This window comes from Staurois parvus, unplaced genomic scaffold (genome assembly GCF_062004578.1).
Source record: "Staurois parvus isolate SC_StPar_1 unplaced genomic scaffold, SC_StPar_1.0 ptg001281l, whole genome shotgun sequence".
In the NCBI taxonomy this organism is placed as follows: domain Eukaryota; kingdom Metazoa; phylum Chordata; class Amphibia; order Anura; family Ranidae; genus Staurois; species Staurois parvus.
The window spans coordinates 377,599-395,317 of record NW_028319077.1 but is presented as its reverse complement, the minus strand read 5'-3'; positions in this window follow the sequence as shown (position 1 = coordinate 395,317).

The window sequence follows — 17,719 nt, the reverse complement described above, 5'->3', positions numbered from 1 at the left end:
TACCGCTCACTAAGGGCCCCACTCTTCCGCTGCAGCGCCAAAACATACCGCTCCTGTTGGGACACCTGGAGCTCCAAGGCCTCCAGACCTGGCTTCATCGCCTGCCTCTTGGAGGACCACACGCGTAAGTAAGAGGTGCGCAGCTTCTTCAAACCAAGGGACAGCTTCTTAAGCTTTGCCCCCTCCTGCTCCACCAGCCTGATCCGAGCCGCCACACGCTCCCTGTATTGGGAGTAGGTCTCCCCCATCTTTGGGCCCGTTCCCAGGTCCTCCACTGCTGGGATTTGGAGGCCGGTACTAAGTCCCTCCAGGGTACTAACCTCGCTGGACTCAGGTCCCTCCTTCCTTCCTGGATCGGGCAGGGCACTTGGGGTCCCAGGCTTTGGGGCCTTCTTCCCTCCAGGACTAGGCCCAGGGTCTTCCATCCTGTTTAAGCCGGATACATCCCCTGAGGTCCCAGGCTTTGGGGCCTTCAGGTCAGCAGAACCAGGCCCAGGGACCGACATCCCACCTGGGCTGGGTTGGGGCAGGCAAGCCCCAGGCCCCTCAAGCTGTCCTGCAGCTCAGCAGCAGCAGCTCCTCACACAGCCTCTCCTCACAGATCCAGGAAATGACTGACCTGCTGTGCAGGCTGCAGTACCAGTGCTGGCCAGCGGATCACCAGGCAGGATGGATCCCCCACACCATGACACCACCACCACCAGCCTGAACCATTGATACAAGGCAGGTTGGATCCAACACACCATGACACCACCACCATCAGCCTGAACCATTGATACAAGGCAGGATGGATCCACCACCACCAGCCTGAATCGTTGATACAAGGCAGGATGGATCCCCGACACCATGACACTACCACCACCAGCCTGAATCGTTGATACAAGGCAGGATGGATCCATGATTTCATGTTGTTTACGTCAAATTCTGACCCTACCATCTGAACGTTGCAGCTGAAATCCAGACTCATCCGACCAGGCAATGTTCTTCCAATTTTCTATTGTCCAATTTTGGTGAGCCTGTGTGAATTGTAGCCTCCGTTTTCTTTTCTTAGCTGACAGGAGTTGCACCCAGTGTGGTCTTCTGCTGCTGTAGCCCATCTGCTTCAAGGTTGGATGTGTTGTGCATTCAGAGATGGTATTCTGCATACCTTGGTTGTAACGAGTTGTTATTTGAGGAACCAGTCTGCCCATGCTCCTCTGACCTCTGACATCAACAAGGCATTTTTGTCCACACAACTGCTGCTCGTTGGATAGTTTCTCTTTTTCTGACCTTTCTCTGAAAACCCTAAAGATGGTTGTGCATGAAAATCGCAGTAGCTTAGCAGTTTTTGAAATACTCAGACCAGTCCGTCTGGCACCAACAATCATACCCTATTCAAAGTCACTTAAATCCCCTTTCTTCCCCATTCTGATGCTCAGTTGGAACCTCAATAAGTCATCTTCACCACATCTAGATGCCTAAATGCATTGAGTTGTTTCTATGTGATTGGCTGATTAGCAATTTGTGTTACCAAGCAATTGAACAGATGGACCTAATAAAGTGGCCAATGAGCGTACATATATTGTGGGCCCTCTGAGGTACAAGGTGTAAGGAGTCGATACCTGGAACCTGGTAAGGAAGTATGCATATTATTTCATGACATTTCAAGGTCACAACTATCAGGTTTGCACTACCGGTAACAGTGGACTAACACACACGTGTCAAACACAAGGCCTGTGGCCCTCCAGGCCATTTCATGTGGCCCTTGAACCTCTAATGCAGGTACCCCCTTGTCTCTGCCCCCACCTTGTCTCAGAAGTTGGCAGCAGAGAGGAGAATAGAACTCCTCTGCCAAATCCTGCACCTCTCAGTGCAGCTGCAGCACCCCCTCACCTATGCCTCCCCTGGTCTCAGCATGCAGCAGACTACGGTAACTGACTCCATTCCTCCTCTGGTCCTCCTCCAGACCCTGCACTCTCTACTTTCCAGCTCTGCCCCCAAAGGGGGGTGCACAGTGATGTTAGGGAGGGTGTGGGATTCTTGACATCTGATGTAAGGGGGGGTGGGGTGCTTTGGACATCTAGTCTTACAGATACAACCAGCCCTTTGAGGGCAACCATAATGCTGATACGGCCCGCAATGAAATGGAGTTCAACACCCTTGGACTAACACTATTAAGTTCTGAAATTAATAGGAAAATGTGTAATCTGTAACCAAGCTGGGGTGTCATCAGGGGGGCTTTTAAGCAGAATGGCAAAATAGAGAAAGTTAGAAATCATGCCATGCGGTCAGGATAAACTGATTCAACACCATGGGCAGCAACAACAAATGACTTAAAGTGGAAGGCAAATCAAACCCTAAGCTAAAAGCAGAACTTTAGTCTCTCAGTCAACATTGACTATTTTAAATCCTTTTGCTACCAGCATTAGTAAATAGATAGAAAACTATATCATATTTACTTGTTTTAAACTTTTTTTTTAAACATTTATTCAGTTACTTCCTGGTTTCTGGTCTAGGCAAATGATGTCATACATCCCAGGAGTCATCAGAAGGGGAGGAAGGTGGCGGGGGTTTTCTCAGCTAAGCATACCCCCTGCATGCATGCCTGAGCAGATGGATTCCAGTTGATGTTACATGAATCATCTGCCCTTACTCAAGATGGCCATGGCCAGAAATACTAAGGGGGTGAGTTTCAAAGTTATTTCCCAGCCAAATAAAACATGGAAACATGGATGGATGGGGGAGATTGCTTTGAATATAAAAAAATTAACTAAATAGTGTTTTTGGTTTGTGGTGCTCAGATGCAGTGCGATTCCGCATCAATCCTGCTCCTATCCCCATTCTAAGTTTACTTTATCTACGCTGTAAGAGAAGAGATGCCTATACTCAGAGACGGACTGACAACTCATGGGGCCCCCGGACAATAGGGGATCATGGGGCCCCTGTGTCCTTGCCCAAACTCAAAAAAGCCTATGAAAAAGGTACCAGGGGCATCTCATGGGGCCCCCTACTGACCCCGGGCCCTCGGGCAGTTTCCAAATGATCAGTCCACCCCCGAATACAGCCAAGCTCTCAGATTTGTCTTTTCAGTATTGTATCAATTTATATTTTTTATAGAGCGTCTAATAAAAGTTGTAATCATTTTTAATATACGTTTCTTGTCGTACTTTTGCACTTTCAAAATCCCAAATTTTTCATCCTTATACTCCTAATTATAGGGATGTGGTGCTATGTACACATTTGGTCACTCACTTGTCACATTTCTCAATTTGCAAGGAATGGATGCCAGGAGCCCTGGCAAGGAAATATAGATATTCTTTCATGACTTTTCAAGGCCACAGCCCTCAGGTTTCCACTGCTAACAGCGCACTATAAGGCAGGTGAATAGTAGGACAAATTATGAAGTTAATTGGAAAACGATTAATCTGTAACCAAACTGGGGTGCCAGCAGGGAGATTTCAAGGAAAATGGCAAAACAGAGAAGTTCTGACTCAAGCCAAGGTCAGGGCGAGTGGTGTTCAGGCAGAGCTGTAGAAAGAGTGATAGTCAGGGTAGAAACCAAATACAGAATACAGATGAAGGGCAAGAACCATACCTAGGACAGAAGTAGAAGTTAGATTTCACATAACAAAGAACTGAAAAGACCAGAAGGAATCGTATTGTCCAAACATTATCTAAATACCCTAAAAATACTTTCATAGCAATTCAGGAAAAATAAAAAAGGACACGTGTTCATTGAGTTAAAAAATGTTTTAGTCTGCAGATCCCTAAGCCTTCTGTTGGTCCAGAGGAAGACCAAACTAGCCCTAAATCATACTCCAAAACTGACCACATTGGTAATCAGTTGGAAGAATGTCCCTTTTATTGGTGGTCAGTGGGAATAATGTCCCTTACATTGGTGGTCAGTGGGAGAAGGAGGAGGACACACTGAAGGAGCTCTCCCTGAGAACCAGCGTTTTCAAGCCTGGGCCTTGCCTGCTAGCTTGGCCCAGGAACCATGCCTGATCCAGGGGGAGGCCCTGGGAGGGATTACCCTGATGAGACCGGGCCTAGTAAAGAGGAGGAGGTGGAGGACCTGACTGTGGGTCCCGGCCCTGGTGAGGATGTCAATGTCTTCAGACAGAAGATTATTGATAGATTTGTGACTATTGGAAAAGCTGAAAACAAGAAGTGGTGCATTTAAAGAAAAATTTGAAAATGAGAGGAGATTTGCCAGCCAGACATCAGCGAGCTCTGTGGATCAGCAGCCTCAGGTAATGGATGACCCGGCACCATCTACATCAGCGTCTCTCCCCCCATGTCAGGCTGAGGAATCACCAGTGGCAACCAGCCAGGGGGTTGAGGGTGAATATGGAACCCTGAAGTTCATCCAGCACATGGAGTCTCCCCTGAGAGCAGACAAGTTTGCCTTCACTGATGACCCTGCAGAAGTCCCTGAAGATGGACAGAGGAGGTACAGAGCAGCAAAGCCAAGACTGGTGGAGAGATCCCAATACACCAACATGGCTGCTTCCAGCATGTCTGCCCCACCTGCTGTGGTGAGTACTGTGGGTGAGGAGCTCTGCAAGAAGCCTGCTGTGGAGGAATCCTCATCCAACCTGAAGGAAAAATCCCTGGCAGAGAGGTCTCCATACCATCAGGGGAATGTGGATGAACCTGAACCAAGCACCCCACAGATGGAAATTGCTGCTGCTGCTGTTCCTGCTGAGACCAGTAGTCCCTCTACAGGCAAGATGGCTGCCCCCTGCAGAGAGACTGTTTCACCTGAGCTCCCAGGTGCTCCAGAGCTGATTGATGCTGGTGGGGGAGGGGAGCAGCATACTGCACAACATGGAGAGCAAACAGCACACATGGATGTCTCACTTGTTGCTGTGTCTGAGAATCCAATCCAGTCCTGGGCTGAGTGTCCTTTCTTGGAGGAAGAGATGACTGCTGGAGCTTCTATGGTTGCAGCAGTGAGTGCGGACATTGCTGTGAAGTCTATGACTGTTGAGACTGGTAAAGCAATGGATGTGTTGGTGGTGGGTGGAGGTGAAGGGGTTAACATTTCTGACAGAGGTAAAAATGACATTTCTCCCCCTGCTGAGCAGAAAGAGGATACACCATCCAATCCCGGATCTGTGCAATCGGTATCTGCCAGAGTTGCACCAGATGCTCCCAGACACACAAATATTTCTGCTGCTGGGAGGATTGGGGGGAGCTATGCTTCTGTTTTGGGGAGTCGCACCAAGGGGGGTGAGGGTAGTGTTGCGAATGTTAATGGTCACAATTTTGGGAGGTTTCGTGGTGGGATGGTTGGTGGGGTCAGGAGAAGGAATGTGGTGCAGTTGAAGTGGGAGGGGGAAGGAAACCCACCAGTAAGGGGGAGGGTGGCGGAGTTGATTCTAGAGATGGGGTTTAAAACCTGTGATGTGTTTGCATTGATCTGTCCAGTCGGCAGCTATGAATATGATTTGTCATTTGTAAAACCTGAAGGCCTGGACCTGTTTTGGGAGAGATATTGGAGGTGCAGGAGCCTTCAGCAGTGGAAAGGTTTGGTGGCAAAGGTGGTTTCCAGACAGCCTTTGATAAAATCGGTGACAATCTTGGTCCGGAATGAATCCATACCAGAGGCTGATTTGGTAGTTTGTCTACGCCGACATGGTGAGGTCCTCACCCCACTGCGGAAGGTCCTGGATGAGCATAGGATATGGACAGGGGCCTGGACGGTGTCAGTGCAATTGAGGGTGTTGGGCAATGTGGTTCAGCATCTTCCCTGCTCAGCCTTTCTGGGGAGGGATAGGCTGACCATTTTCTATCAAGGTCAGCCTAAAGTTTGTAACAAATGCGGAGAGAAAGGTCATTTTGCATCATCCTGCACCATCAAGAAGTGCTCACTGTTCCAGGATTTTGGCCATTTGGCCAAAGAATGCACCGAGATTTGGTGTAATTTGTGCCAGCAGCTGGGTCATCCATACAGTCTGTGCCCAGAGGCACTACACAACCTGCCAGGACTGGAGGCTGAGCTGCAGAGGCTGGATAAAGAGGATGAGGCAACTGATGCTAGGGAGGAAACTGTTGTTGCCCCTCCTGTGTCTGTTCCCTCTGTTGTGTCAGATTGTGTTTCCCCCAGTAATGTCATCCCTGAGTCTGTCCCTCCTGTTCCTACGGTACGTAGATCCTCCAGACTGGCGGAAGCTGCTGGGGGGGCGGGTTTAGCGGATCTTCCCTCTCGGCCTACTCCACCTCCGGTACCTGTCCCCCGTCAGCGCAAACGTGGTCAGGAGGTTGTGGGGGTGCCGGATGGGGGTGGAGCCGATGGGGCTCAGGGAGGGGTATCCATGTCCCATGTCTCACCTCCTGCTGGGGGGGTTTCGGCTGATGAGGGGTGGGAGAGGGTGAAGGAGAAGAAAAAGAAGAAGAGGAGGATGAGAAGAGCTGTCCTCTCTTCCTCAGAATCAGATCCAGGAGGGGTCCCTCTTGGCAATACTTTTTCAGTTTTGTCAGGTGATGAGATGGTATCTGATATATCCATTTCTCTATCATCTATGGATGAGGGGGAGTCACGTACTCTGAAGAGAGCTGTTTCGGGTGATGAGAGTGTGGTAGAGGTTAAGAAACGACTACCCCAATCATCCTGATGGCAGTTTCCACTCTGTTTAAGGTGGCGACCATTAATGTCGCCAGCATTAAATCTGCAAGAGCTCGTGATACGGCCTTATTTTTGCTCAGTGAGTTTGATGCTGAGATTTTATTTTTGCAAGAGACCTGGATCAATACATTAGCCGATGTCTATCTAGCAAAAAGGGAGTGGAGATGTGGTCCCTCCTTTTTTTTTTTTTTTTTTTAAATATTTATTAATAATTATCACAAAAATAACAATAAACAATTTCATCTCAATCATCATAAATATACGGTTTTTCCTTTTTATTTCAATTACCCCCCTCTTAAAACCTTGACCCCCCCCCACTCTGCATTTCCTTAACTTGTATCCAAAGCAAGCATATCCTACCCAAATTTTTCTCTATGACATTCTACTCTTCATTTTCTCATACTTATTACGAAGTTTTCCCATTTTTCCCATTTCTCGATATATATCTCCAGTTTATTTTCCTGTATATAATATGTCTTCTCCATCTTTCTAGTCCAATTTACTCTCTCTATCCACTCCTCCTCTTTCGGTATTTCTTTTTTCTTCCAATATTTGGGGATCAGGCTTTTTGCTGCGTTCAAGTAGTACCCTAAACCTAATTTCTTATATTTACTAACTGATATCTCTGAACTGTGTAGCAGGCACATCCCAGGGTCTAACCCGATGTTCATTTCAATGATGTTCTTTATTAGATATATTATTTTTTTCCAGAATATTTGAATCTTTGGACATTCCCACCAAATATGATAAGCTGTCCCCACCTCCCCACACTCTCGCCAACACCACTGTGATTTCTCCGCACTTATCTTACCCTCCACACTCGGAACAATGTGCCATCTTGTCAGACATTTATAATTTAATTCTACATCCCTCAAACTTACATTTCCGTGGACTAATCTATTTATTTTCTTCTGTTTCCCTTCATCTAATACCACCCCCATATCTCTTTCCCAATTTACAATGTGCAATGGTTTAGTGTTTGTGTCTAGATCTGTGAGAATTCCATATACTTTAGCTATTCCATGTTTCCCATCACCCCGTGAATCCAGCAACCTCTCAAACAAATTCCAATCTTTTTTCATTCTCAGGGGTTTTGGAAGGTTTCCCCAAAAACGTTTTAATTGATAGTAACGCCACTCATCTAGCCTGGTGAATATATATCCCTTTTCCTTTTCCAACTCTTTAAAGGTCTTCAGTTTCCCATCCCCCATTATATCTCTGAGTTGGACATCCTCCTTTATAAACCATCTACCGGTTATTTCTTCTCTACCTGGTGGAAAAAACTCTGTGTTTCTCAGTGGCATAAGTATAGAATTAAATTCCCATTTCATATATTTGTGTATTTTATCCCATTCCCTTAATACATTTACAGTGTACAAACTTAAATCCTCCTTCAAACCCCTATATTGTGTCGGTAGCCATATTATTCTATTCAAATTGGTTCCACTAAGTGTATTTTCTATTTTTACCCAACTTTTCCCCTCTGAATTAAACGTCCAATCAAAAATTCTCCCTAATAATACTGCTTTATAATATCTCTTTATATCTGGGACTCCCAGACCACCCTTCTCTTTATCTCTACTTAGTATTTCGTGGGACACCCTTGGTTTTTTCTTCCTCCAGATATATCCCGTTATCATTCTTTTTATTACATTAAAAAAAACTTCCGGGAGTTTAATTGGTATCATTTGGAATCTGTATAAGATTTTTGGTACAATTATCATTTTTACCAGGTTTATACGTCCTAACCACGATGGGATTCCTCTCTCTAATGCTTGTAATTCCCCCTTTACTTCATTTAATAAAGAAATGTAGTTTAGCTTACACAAGTTTTTATACGACGCGCTAAGCCTTACTCCCAAATATTTTATATCTCTTTCTTTCCAAATAAAGGGAAATTCTTCTTGTATTTTTTCTTGTTCACTCTTTGGGATATTTATGTTTAAGATCTCAGTTTTTGTTGGATTGATTTTTAAGTTTGATAGTTCTCCATATTCCTTCAGCAGTTTCATTAAATTTGGGAGTGTTGTCCTGGGATTCCCCACATAAAACAGCAGATCATCAGCAAAAGCTGCCAGTTTATGTTCTACACTTCCTATCTGAATTCCCCTTATATCTCTATTTTTCCTTATTGTTGATAGAAGAGGCTCTAATGACAAAACATATAATAAGGGGGACAAAGGGCATCCCTGCCTTGTTCCATTTGACATCCCGATGGGCTCTGTTTTTTCCCCATTTACTATTACCACTGCAGAGGGTTTGCTGTACAGTTTTCCAATCCATTCCCTCATTCTACCTCCGATTCCCAGGTCTTCTAAGGTGTCCATCATGAAGCCCCAGTCTACTCTATCAAAGGCCTTTTCTGCGTCAATTGAAAGGGCCACCACCGGTACCTCCCCTTTTTTACTTCTCTGTATCAGCATCAGGGATCTTAACCCATTGTCCCTGCCCTCTCTTCCTGGGACAAAGCCCACCTGGTCTCGATGTATCCATTCAGACATAAACTCCTTCAACCTATTCGCTAGGACCTTTGCATATATCTTAGTGTCTAAATTCAACAGTGAGATAGGCCTATAACTCGAACATTGCGAGGCGTCTTTCCCTTCTTTATGTAACAGTACCACATGAGCCTGTAAAGATTCTCCCCTCATGTCCATCTCTCCTCCCAGGGCGTTCATATATTTTTCCAATTTGGGGTTTAATATTTCGCTAAATTTTTTATAATACCCTGCTGTATAACCATCTGGTCCTGGACTCTTCCCCATCTCCATGCTTTTTACTACTACCTTTATCTCTTCTTGTGTAATCTCTGCTTCAAGGGAATTTAGTTGGTCCTCTTTTATTTTCGGTAATCCCGCATTTTTTAGATAAATCTTCCTTTTTTCCCTTTTTACCTTTTCCATAATATTTACTTCATCGTATGGGGTGATGTTATATAACTTCCTGTAATACTCCACAAACATCTTTGCGATCTCTTTATTTGAGTGGACCAATTCTCCCTTAGGGTTTTTTATTTTATCTATATAATTCCTATTTTTTTTTTTCCTTAAGTTTCTCATTAAATATTTTCCCGGCCTATCTCCCCATTTATAGTTTTCACTTAACACTTTGTTATACACTCTCCTTCTCTCCTCTTCCATCAGAGTTTCCAATTCCTCTCTCTTTTTTATTATCTTCTGCTTAATTTCTTTTAGCATTCTATTTTTGTGTATCTGTTCTAGCTCCAATATATCCTTTAGGAACCCACTAATTTTTTCTCTTCTTTCTCTTTTCTTTCTTGCCCCAATTGCAATCAGAATTCCTCTTATATATGCCTTGTGAGCCTCCCATACTGTTGCCTTAGACACATCCTCAGTCTCATTCTCTCTAAAGAATCTCTCAATTTCCTTCCCAATCCTCTGTACAATATCCTTGTCCTTAAGAAGTGCTTCATTCAGCCTCCAACCTACCCCTTCTGTTCTCCTCTTTCCCCATCCCATCCTCAGTACAACAGGGGCATGATCCGAAAGAGTCATTACTCCTATATCTGCTTTAACCATTGAGTCTATGAAGTGATGTTCTATCAGTACATAATCCAACCTTGAGTACATCTGATGTGCATTTGAGAAGAATGTGTAGTCTTTATCTTTCATGTGCAAGATTCTCCATGCATCTACCAATTGGCATTCATGGATCACCTTCTTTAATAGTCTCAAAGATCTACTCCCCTCTCGCTGCACATTAGAAGTTGTATCATTTTGTGGATCCATACAAAAATTAAAATCTCCCGCCACAATTATACACCCCTCTTTAAAATCAATCAACTTTTTTAACACACCCTTCAAGTACTCCTCTGGTTTTTTATTTGGACAATATATATTAGCTACTGTACACTCCACCTCTTGTATTTTAGCCTTCAAAAACAAATATCTCCCCTCTGGGTCCACTTTCCTGTCCTTCAGTTCAAATCTAATATTTTTTCTGAACCCTATTGCCACCCCTTTAGCTCTCTTAATCGGGGAATCTGCATAATACCATATTGGGTAATCTCTGGATTTCAGCTTCACCTTAGATTCTATCTCAAAATGTGTCTCCTGCAAAAAAACCACCGAAACTGCTTGATGATGTATTTCCTTAAATAACCTAAATCTCTTCCCAGGACAATTTAACCCCTTTACATTATAAGTGATGACTTGTAAATCTTCCATCCTTTTTATATCCTTCTTTTTTACTTTTTAACTAGAGACCTCATAGCTATCCTTCTCTTTACCTTTGCTTTGAATACCTCTCTCTATCCTACAGAGTATTATCTTTATCATCCATTTCCCTCCCTCCCTCACCTCTCCCCCTCCCCCACCCTCCCAAGCCCTCCCCCCCACCACCTCCCCCTCCCTCCCACCACCCCCCCCGGCCTTTTATGCCTTTGGATCATAATCTACTTTTGATCCCTCTATAGGGGTTCAACTCTGCCCATGGCCGCTTACCTCCCCCCCCTCCTCCCCAAAATCCCCCTATCTATTGATTCTCTATTTCCTCTTTTAACCAGCTGCCACTTTCCTGATCCACAAATGTCCAGCTCTCCCTCCTCCACTTCCCAACCAGGTATCACTTGTCTCTGCAGTCGAAATTTATCACAAAATTCTTCCATATCCTCCGGGAATCTTAAGATAGCTGTAGTTCCATCCCTCCACCCAATTAAACTTAAGTCACGGCCCCATCTGTATTTCACATTTTGTTTTTTCATCTCTTCTAGTAGGGGTTTCAGTGATCTCTTCCTTCTCAAAGTCTCTGCTGTCAGATCTGCAAAAATTTGGATATTTTTCCCTCCATATGTAATATTTGTTCTTCCTTTAATCTTTTTCCATAGCTCTTCTCTGTCTCCATAGTTATGGAATTTAACAATTATATCCCTTGGTTTTTCTACCCTTTTTCCTTGATGGTACTTCCCAATCCTATATACTTCATCCAGTTTGAACATCTCCTCATCCGATTTATACATTATAAAGTTCAAAATTTTACCAGATAGCTCTTTCAGATCTTCCCCCTGTGTTAGTTCCGGAACTCCTCTTACTCTGATATTACTTCTCCTTTCTCTATTTTCCTGTTCTTCCATCCTATAGAGCAATCTCTTATATTCTTTTCTATCTTCAGTTATCCATTTCTCTAATTTTGGGATGGTCTGAGCCTGAGCTTGTACCTTCTCCTCCATTTCCTCTACCCTAATTAACAATTGTCCCAGATCATCCCGAATCATCCCCATCTCTTGCTTTATTGAATTTTCCAAACCTTTAAACATCTCCGCCATTTCTTTTTTATTGGGTATTTGCATATCTCTTTCCAACTCTCTCGGTTCAATACCTTCCATTTGATTATTATATACTGGGCCCAGGGATAGTCTCGGGCTATTATCCATACTTATTTCCAAATCACTTTTTTCACTTATTCCCTGGGTTCTTTCTGGGGTAACATTTCCTTGTGACACATACTTCTTAATCGTGCTAGTTTGGGTGTTCTTAGACCCGCCTCCTTTGATATTTTTGCCTTTCATCTTCAGCTCTTCCAGGCCCTTCCCCGGGGACCACTTTTCTTTACTTCCACTTAGCTACTATATGTATATAGTGTCTTATTACAGACTCAAGGAAATCCAATGCTTATGTCCCATATATGTGAGAAAAAAGTAAAAAAAGAATAAAAAAGAAACAAAGAATCCAGCAAATATATCCAATGCATACGGAGAGTTATGAATAAGAAGTTCAAGGAGACCTACTAGGAGGTCCCAGTTAATCACTCACCCTCCACGTTGGAGTATACTGACCTCTCCTATCTTCTCTTGGTGGGATTCTTATGATAGATGGTAATATAGTTGGAGATGGGTTGGATGCGTTGGTAAGGAGATGTTGGTATGAGAGCAATATGAGAGTAATATGAGAGTAATATGGAGGTAGTATGGGGATGGTAGTATAGGTATGGAGGTAATATGGAGGCATATAGCAATGCTGGTATATGGGTGAAGATAATATGGAGGCAATATGAAGACGTTAATTATGAGTATAGGTAGAATGCCAACGCTATTGTAGACACTGTGGAGACGATGGTATGGGTCTGGACATAGTTATGGAGCCAGAGTGGGGTTTATGTTCTAAATGTAGGCAGGATGTCGGCGTTTCCTCCTTCCTTCAATCGCCCGACTGACATGGACGCCGGGACGCCGACCTTTTCCCCCACTCCCAGAGCTCCTTCGCGGAAGCCCACGTGTCTGCTCAGCTGTGCCGCCGTCTCCTAGGCAACCCTGCGCTTCGTCCGGGCCTGTCACATCAGTCACCTGGGGATCAGGAGAGACGTCTCCCCACAAACTCGCCGACACCGGCTCCTCTCCAGCCGCACAGCCCTGCGCCCACTCTCCGCTGCAGCCGGTCACGGTAGGTGAGACATCTCAGGCTAGAGGGGACATCTCAGGGCGGATACACGGGGGGGAGGCTGCGAAGAGTGCTTAAACCTCACTCACCCGCGCCGCCATGCTCAGGCTCCACCCCTCCCCTGGTCCCTCCTTTTGGTCTCTTGCGGCTGAACCTTGCAGCGAAGTTGCAATCCTTTTTAAAACCGATATGGTAACGTGCCGGCGGGTAATTGAGGTAGCAATGGGGAGATGCATGGTCTTAGACGTCTCTGTTAGGGGGCAGGACCTGCGCCTGATCAATATCTATGGACCCCAGTCAAAATGGGGCAGGAAATGCCTCCTCACAAAGATCAAGCCCTTCCTTTTTACGTCCCAGCAGGTTGTCTTTGGAGGTGACTTTAACACCATAATTAGGCCTGAAGACAGGAGAGGCTCCATAGACAGGCTGGGTTATGATGGCGTTTTTCTCAGAGATTTGGTTAGACAGGCAGGCCTGGTAGATGTGCACATTAAGCACTGCCCTGGCAGCACGGGGTTCACATTTCAGAGAGGGAATAGTCAGAGCAGGATAGACAGGTTTTTTTTAAAGGAGAACTCTGCTTTCTCGGCTCCTGAGTTGAAGGCGGTGGAGTTCTCTGACCACTGTATGCTGTCTGTGACTCTGAATGCCTCGGACACTCCACCCAGGGGAAGGGGTGTCTGGAAACTGAATTTGGCTCTCCTGGAAGATGTAGAGGTAAGACAATCCTTTGAGGATTTTTTTCAGGCACAGGTTTCTATTCTGGACTTTTGCAGCAGTAAGTCAGAGTGGTGGGAGCTTGTGAAACAAAGGGCGATTGGACTTTTCAAGGCCATAAGTAAGAAGAAGCAGCTTGGTATGTATATTGCCTACCAGCATTTGCGGAGGAAGCTTGATCGTCTTGTCTCGTATGGAGGAGATCCAGGGGAGATCTCTGAAGTGAAGCTTCTTCTTAGGAAGTGTCAATACGACCGGCATGCCTCCTTGGTTCTGGAGAGGGATTATGGGAAATATCACTCACTTGATCCTTACCAGAACTGTAAGCAAGGCATAGCAGTTAAGACGGTCATTGGCCTGAAAGACAGTACGGGTTCCTTGATAAAGTCCAGATCAGGGATCTTGGAGATCTTTGGGTCATATTATACAGACCTCCTGGGAAGAAAGGACCTTAGCCGGGATAGGATGGAAAGCTTTCTGGATTCTACTCCAGGATTGGGAAATGGTGCATTGCTTTTGATGAATTTGACAGAACCAATTTCAGCAGATGAGGTAGTTCATGCTATAGACAAGCTGGCTACCAAAAAATCGCCTGGGCCAGATGGATTGACAGCTGAATTTTACAAGTGTTTAAGTCCATTCTGGCTCCCTTTTTAGCGGAGGTTTTTAACAGCTGTCTAGAAGAGGGTTCGCTCCCTCCCTCCATGAGGCAATCTGCTGTGATTCTTCTGTCAAAAGGTAAAGACCCCTCAATGATTGAGAACTGGCGCCCCATCAGTCTTCTCAATGTTGATAGAAAGATCTTGGCAAAGATTCTTTTTTGGCGCTTGTCGTCAGTAGCAGGCGATTTGTTGTCCAGCCATCAGCACTGTTCGGTCCAAGGTAGAAGTACCTTTTCAGCAGTTTTGGCTATCCGGGAGGCTTTGGAACGATGCAGGGCTGCTGGATGGAGAAAGCACTTGCTGGCATTGGATCAGGCAAAAGCTTTTGATCGAGTGAATCATGAATATCTGTGGTTGCTGCTTGGTAGATACGGCCTGCAGGGGAGGTTTATAGATTGGCTGAAGACATTATATAAAGGGGCTGAGAGCTTCCCACTTGTTAATGGTTGGGTTGGGCGGCCTTTTGAGGTCGGCTCTGGTGTGCGCCAGGGATGTCCTTTGAGCCCCCTGCTATATGCTTTCGCAATCGACCCCTTTGTAAGAAGACTAGAGGGCGCATCGTTGTGCGGGGTGCCTCTGGGCATTGCTGGTGTGCCACCTTTGAAGGTCGTTGCCTATGCTGATGATGTGTCTGTTATTATCTCTGGGGCTGAGGAGGCGCAGGAGGTGGTCTCTGTGATAGAGCAGTACACGGAGGCTTCTGGCTCTAAAGTCAACCATGAAAAGAGTGAAGTTTTCTGGATGGATGAGGAGGGTGAAAGCTTCGAACTTCTGGATAACTTCCCAGAGCCCCAGCAGGAAATTAAAATTTTGGGCATCAAATTTGGTCCTGGTGACTATGGTCATCGAAACTGGGAAATCAGGTTGGTAGTTGCCAATGCCAAAGTAGCAAGCTGGAAGAGATGGAGGCTTTCCTTAAGAGAGAGGGTTGACTTGATCAAAACTTACCTGATACCGATCTTTTTATATGTCAGCTTCATCTGTATCTTGCCAGTATCTCTCTATGCAATGGTCTACAGCTGTTTTTTCCAACTGTTATGGGGAAACAGGCTGAACCTGATCAAACGCAATGTAACTTACCTGTCCAGGCAGGAGGGTGGCCTAGGAATGGTCAACCCGATAGTTTTCTTTTCTTTGCTCTTTTTAAAGTACAATCTTGGTAATATGTTAGCAGAGACCCCGCCGGGATGGGTGGGTATTTTTCAGTCTTGGTTTAGGCCTTTTCTGCATTGCTGGGAAGATGGCGGCCCAGTGAAAAGTCTGAGAGTCCGACATGGCAAGTTCCCGGCTTATGTTGCCCCGTGTCTGAAAATACTTCGGCAGTGGCAGGTGACAGTGGAGGAAATCAGGTCCCTTCCCAGGAAGCTTCTGGGGGAGAGAATTTTGGCTTCTGCTTTCAGTGTGTCACTGGCCTTAAAGGATTGCCCAGGCTCCGTAATGAGGGAGGGATTGCGTTTAATTAACTTGAAGAGAATCCCTTTGAAGTTTAGGGATCAAGCCTGGCTCGCTTTCCATGGAAGGCTCTATGTGAGAGGGAACCTGAAGCACCGCCCTGTGGATGATCGGGATTGTCCTAGAGCAGAGTGTGTTGGTAAAGTGGAGTCTATGGACCACTTTCTGCTCCTGTGTCCCTTTAACATAGAGGTGTATAAAAGGGTGGGGAGGGCTCTGGGCATCCCCTTTCTCTATCGCATGAGTTATGCAGAGTGGGTGTACGGGGCATTCCCAGCTCGCTGGGACTTTGATTTGGATACACTTTTTCTAGTTAGTATAGTTGTTCGGTACTTCACATGGAACGCATGGTGTCAGATTACCCTGCGGAAGAAAGTCCTCCCTGTAGAGGTGGTGGTGCACGATATTCTGGGTGAGGTTGGGAAGATTCGGGGTCTTGAGAGGGGCAGAGAGCCTCGGGCGGTCTGGATAAGGGCGTGGAGGAATATCAGACCTGCCTTTGGTGAACTGTCCATCTCTGGGTGAGGGGTTCTATCCTTATACTGTTCTTTTCACTCCCGTAGTTTTTGTTGATTAAGATCTTTTTTGAAGAAGGGCTGCATGCATAAGGGGGGCGGGGTGGTTTCTTGACCTCACAGGTTTGATGTCTGGTGTAGTGATGTGAGTGGTAGTACGATTTATTTCCCCAATTATGTCATGTTTATTTCTGAGACGTTTGCTTTTGTCTGACAGCAGATTTTGCAATGTTTATTTTCGTTTTGCTGTAAATATATATAATTTATTTTTTTTATATTCTGTATAATATTTTATGTTTATTGATTGCAAGACTTTTAATAAAGAAAAATTGGGAAGAATGTCCCATACATTGGGGGTCAGTGGGAAGAATGTCCCTTACATTGGTGGTCAGTGGGAAGAATGTCCCTTACATTGGGGGTCAGTGAGAAGAATATCCCTTACATTGGTGATCAGTGGGAAGAATGTCCCTTACATTGGGGGGGTCAGTAGGAAGAATGTCCCTTACATTGGTGATCAGTGGGAAGAATGTCCCTTACATTGGTGGTCAGTGGGAAGAATGTCCCTTACATTGGAGGCCAGTGGGAAGAATGTCCCTTACATTGGTGATATGTGGGAAGAATGCTCCTTACATTGGAGGCCAGTGGGAAGAATGTCCCTTACATTGGTGATATGTGGGAAGAATGCTCCTTACATTGGGGGTCAGTGGGAAGAATGTCCCTTACATTGGTGGTCAGTGGGAAGAATGCTCCTTACATTGGTGGTCAGGGGGAAGAATGTCCCTTACATTGGTGATCAGTGGGAAGAATGCCCCTTACATTGGTAGTCAGTGGATAGAATGTTCCTTACATTGGAGGTCAGTTGTAACAATGCTCCTTACATTGGTGGTCAGGGAGAAGAATGTTCCTTACATGGGTGGTCAGTGGGAAGAATTCTCCTTACATTGGTGATCAGTGGGAAGAATGTCCCTTACATTGGTGATCAGTGGGAAGAATGTCCCTTACATTGGGGGTCAGTGGGAAGAATGCTCCTTACATTGGTGGTCAGTGAGAAGAATGTTCCTTACATGGGTGGTCAGTGGGAAGAATTCGCCTTACATTGGTGGTCAGTTGGAAGAATGTTCCTTACATTGGTGGTCAGTGAGTAGAATGCTCCTTACATTTTTGGTCATTGGAAAGAACACCCCATTCATTGGCGGTCAATCGGAGGAATGTCCCTTACATTGGTGGTCTTTGGGAAGAATGTCCCTTACATTCGTGATCAGTGGGATGAATGCTCTTTACATTGGAGGTCAGTGGGAGGAATGTCCCTTACATTGGTGATTAGTGGAGAGAATGTCCCTTACATTTGTGGCCAGTGGGAATAATGTT